Source organism: Nuphar pumila, chromosome 12, assembly GCF_984573655.1.
Source record: "Nuphar pumila chromosome 12, dmNupPumi1.hap1.1, whole genome shotgun sequence".
In the NCBI taxonomy this organism is placed as follows: Eukaryota; Viridiplantae; Streptophyta; class Magnoliopsida; order Nymphaeales; family Nymphaeaceae; genus Nuphar; species Nuphar pumila.
In genome coordinates, this window is record NC_143260.1 from 102,126,647 (window position 1) to 102,131,812 (window position 5,166).

Below are 5,166 nucleotides of genomic sequence, written 5' to 3' on the forward strand. Positions count from 1 at the left end.
CCTTCATCAAAATCCTTCATAAAATCCAATTCTCACATTGGTCCTTCCAAATCCAGTCTAACACTAGTCCTTCATTAAAATCCTTTCAAAATTCCAATTTTACGCTGGTCCTTCAATTTCCAATTGGTCCTTCATCAAATTCCAATGTTTTCATTGGTCCTTCCAAATTCCAATTCCATAAATTGGTCCTTCCAAAATTCCAATGTTTACATTGGTCCTTCCAAAATTCCAATTTTCACAAATTGGTCCTTCAAAATTCCAGTTTCACGCTGGTCCTTCAAATTCTAGTTGGTCCTTCATCAAATTTCAATGTTTTTATTGGTCCTTCCAAATTCCAATTCTATGAATTGGTCCTTCAAAATCCCGATTGGTCCTTCATAATACCAATTTTCATAAATTGGTCCTTCAAAATTCCAGTTTCACGCTAGTCCTTCAAAATCCCAATTGTTCCTTCCAAAATTCCAATGTTTACATTGGTCCTTCCAAAATACCAATTTTCACAAATTGGTCCTTCCAAAAAAATTCCAGTTTTATGCTGGTCCTTCAATTTCCAATTGGTCCTTCATCAAATTCCAATGTTTTCATTGGTCCTTCCAAATTCCAATTCCATGAATTGGTCCTTTCAAAATTCCAATGTTTACATTGGTCCTTCCAAAATACCAATTTTCACAAATTGGTCCTTCAAAATTCCAGTTTTACGCTGGTCCTTCAAATTCCAATTGGTCCTTCATCAAATTCCAATGTTTTCATTGGTCCTTCCAAATTCCAATTCCATGAATTGGTCCTTCCAAAATTCCAATGTTTACATTGGTCCTTCCAAAATACCAATTTTCACAAATTGGTCCTTCAAAATTCCAGTTTCACGCTGGTCCTTCAAATTCCAGTTGGTCCTTCATCAAATTCCAATGTTTTTATTGGTCCTTCCAAATTCCAATTCTATGAATTGGTCCTTCATAATACCAATTTTCACAAATTGGTCCTTCAAAATTCCAGTTTCACGCTGGTCCTTCAAAATCCCAATTGTTCCTTCCAAAATTCTGATGTTTCACATTTGTCCTTCAAAATTCCAATTCTCACAAATTGGTCCTTCAAAATTCCAATTTTCACAAATTGGTCCTTCAAAATTCCAGTTTCACGCTGGTCTTTCAAAATCTCAATCAGTCCTTCAAAAATTCCAATGTGTATATTGGTCCTTCAAAGCTCCAGTTTAGCACTAGTCCTTTACCAAAGTCTTTTACCAAAATTTTCCTTTACCAAAATCTTCCTTTATCAAAATCCTTCTCAAATTTTAGCACTGGCCCTTTACCAAAGTCTTTTTACCAAAAATTTCTTTACTAATTCTTTCACAAGATTCTTTACCATAATTTCTTACTAAAACCTCATTCTTTAAGTTGGTCTCGTAAAACCCAGTTTTACTGATCAAGATTGCCAAAATGAAAGATGTTCAGCCCGAGGTCCTATCAAAATCTATATTTAGTAATTATTTCACAAAGGATTCTCGAAAACTTTGCCAATCTGCTAAAATATGTTTTGATTCCAATACTTTACTGCACAAAAAGAATCACCTCAGATTACCTCTATTATTCTTTTCAAAAGGGTGAAGCTTTTTGCGAAAAGGAGTGAAAATTCAAATCTTCTCTCTGTTGGTCAACCAAGAGGATGCAAGAAAGGTCCTTGATATAATTAGCAAAAGAAATATTCAATGATGTTGAAAAGCTTGAAGCGAATCGATGTTGATCATAGCTATGACGCGTGCTTTAAGATGACTTTCTGGCAATCAGGCAGCGGAAATATCCTGAGCGTTAAAAAGAATCCACTCAATCCATATCTCCTCGTTTATTCATTTAAGCTTCAATCAAATATCCGCAAAAGGGATCTCTCAATTGTCGTCAAGATGAAGGCAAATTAAGCGAGTAGACCCCTGGGGCCAAAGAAGATTTGAAACATCTCCAAGATGACGGAGTTTGTGACGGATCCTTCCAGGGAAAGTTCAGATCACCGTCGAGATGAAGGCGAGTGTGATGAACCTACCGACAAACCCTAAAAGATATTTGATTGCTGCTGTCATTTAGAGATTTTTACCACTGAGCCAATATAATCCCTAAGAAAAAGAAAGGATCGAAGCATCTCCAAGATGACAGAGTTTGTGACGTACCCTTCTCCGAAAAAGAGAGAAAAGTCAGGAAACATCAAAATGAAGGATGATGTAATAAACTTCCCCTGAAACCCAAGAAAGCTCAATGTCCTCAAAAGAGTGCTAGAAAGATCATTATGGGAAAAGCCTCAGGATATCAAACTGCCATAATTGCCAGGAATCATCTTTTCTTGTGCGAAATCCTTTAATCAATGTCTTTTCACTACGGGCTTTTATGAAATTAAGAGTATTTCTTCTCTATTCATGACAAGGAAATGAATAACTTCCTTGAAGAAACTCAACAGCTTTGAAATTTGAATCTAACTCTAGAATCCAAGGAGTTAACCTCATTTTGGAGGAAATACTCTAGGTGAAAAGAGGGAATATCTTTCGCACATACGCGCACGTTTTCAAGCATTTGAATCATTTACAATTTCATCTTATTGGCAAAATTTTCTAGTTATCCAAAAATGAGATAAATACTCAAATATCTATTTTGATACAACCTAGCGTTGTTTGTATATTCTTTAAACAAGAGTCGCCTCGTTCGGGTGAGGTATTTCTCCCAGTCCCATCATGGTGTTCCTTATCAAGGAATCCATGCTTTGTATATCCATTCAAATAAAGATTATACCTGAACCTCGTCCCACGAGGCATTTTTCAAAAGCGTCCCATCCAGGTTAAGGGCTAAGCCTGTGTCTTTTCAAAAATCCTTATCTTTGTCTCAAACTTTGAAATTTCTTTAAAAATCTCTCCTTCTATTATTTCGGGATCTTTATCCCAAAGTCCCATCACGATTTCCTTGTTTTCTTCTGTCCAAATTATTTTCATTCTCGAGGATTTCATTCTCTTCCCAAAACCCTTTCAGGTACAAAACCTAAAAAAAATAATATAATAAAACCTTCTAAAGCCAATTCTTCCACACTCAGTTCAGACTTTCTGACTGGGGCATTTTTAAGAAAATTTGGCGTGTCTTCTTTGCCGCTAAGCTCGGCTTACAACCGGCTTAGCAGCAAAGAGGGGCATCTGTGAACACCTCAAATTTTCCAAAAATCCCAAAAATGACCTTTTTGCCCCTGACCTCCGTCATCTGAGTAATCGGGTCAATTTTAAAAAAAAACTCCATTCATCCCTCGGATTCGTTAGAATTCGGACCCAAAGTCTTAGCTCTGACCCAATTTTGATCCAAATCAGATCCAATTCCCCTTTAGAATCCAGACTCTAACTTCACTTTGGATCTTAGACTTCAGATCCAATTCCATTTCAGGATCCAGAATTCAATTCCACATTGGATTTCAGAATACAGATCCAAATCCATGTTAAGATCCAGAATCCAACCTCACCTTGGATCTCAAATTACAAGTCCAAAATCCATCCTAGGATCCGGAATCCAATTCTACTTTGAATCTTAAACTTCAGATCTAAATCCATCTTAGGATCCAGAACCCAATTTTATATCGGATCTCAGATCTCATATCTTAAATCCATCTTTAGATCCAATTCCATTCCCAATTCTAGATTTCAAATTCAATTCCATTTCAAGTATTCATTTTCCTTTCTTAAATTCAAATTCAAATTCAAAGTCCATTTTTGACTTTGAAACTTCATTTCCTTTCGTTTCAAAGCTTCAAAGTCCTTCTTTCTCATTTATTCTTCCAATCCTGATTTATTTCAAAAACTTAGAACTTCTCTGATCTATCTCAAGTTCTAAAGTTAGATTCAATCATTTCTTCAATACTTGGAGGTTTTTCAAAACATCTTTTCGAAAGAGCATACATCCTCGCATTGCACAAGCATGATTCCTTGTGCATTTAGAGTTAGAATAAAACCTTAGATTATATTTAGGCAAAACAAAAGACATAGATTCGATCCTTGGTTCGATTACCCCTGGTAAAGGCGCCAGGAACGGTCGAACCTCGTACCGACGAGCAAATCCCGTCTCTCCATTTTTCCCGCGAATTTTCAAAACGGAGGCGAGTAATTTTCTAAATGTTTTCAAATAAAGGTCAAGTGAAAACCACGCAAAATAGTTCCTCTTCTCTCTCTCTTTCTTTCTTTCTTTTCTCTTCTCTCTTTCTTTTCTTTCTTTTATCCTTCTCACTTCAAAAAGGACGAGAATAGAGGTTAGAAAAGGAAAAGAAAAGGAAGAGAGAGAAACCATAAAGAGAGGAAAAATTTTGCGATGATCACAGGCGTTAGGGCAGTTGTGCTTGGGGGCAGAGCATAACTCCCGCGAGAGGGAGGAACAAGAACAACTAGGGGAGTAAGATCCCATGGTGGGAGGTCAACATGGGTTGTTGTTATAGAAGAGGTGACCTTGGAAAAGCTGGATTCATCAAAGTATACATGCCTAGAGATGTAGGTTCAGTGAGAGTTGAGATCATAGTAGATGTATCCCTTATGGTGAGATGTATATATGAGAAAATGACATGCCTTAGTTTTGGGCTGAAACTTGGACATATCGTAGGGGGTGGCCAGTGGGTAGCAAAGTGATCCAAAAACATGCAGATGTTGATAGTTTGGAGGATGTTTGAAAAACAGCTCATAGGGTGACTTACGATTAATGACCAAGGTTAGGAGCTTGTTGATAACGTAGGTCGTTGTCCGAAAGGCATCCATCTAAAATTCGTATGATAAAGAGGCTCCATTCAACATACTTATGCCGGTTTCCACGATATACCTGTGTTTGCGCTTGACTAATCCATTCTGTTATGGTGTATGCAGGCATGAGAATCTATGAAAAGTGCCATGATTTTGGAGAAAATTTTCAAAATTGTGACTTATAAACTCACCATTATTATCCAATTGAAAAGATTTAATAACATATCCACATTGATTTTCAATAACTTGCTTAAAATGTTTGAAATAGTCAAACACTTAGGGTTTAAATTGCATGGAAAAAATCCATGAGAAATGTGTGAAGTCATCAACAATTAAAAGATAATACCAAAATCCTTCTCGAGAGATCACTGGGTCTGGACCCCAAATATTAGCATGCAGGATCTCAAGAGGAATAGACGTGCAAAATTATG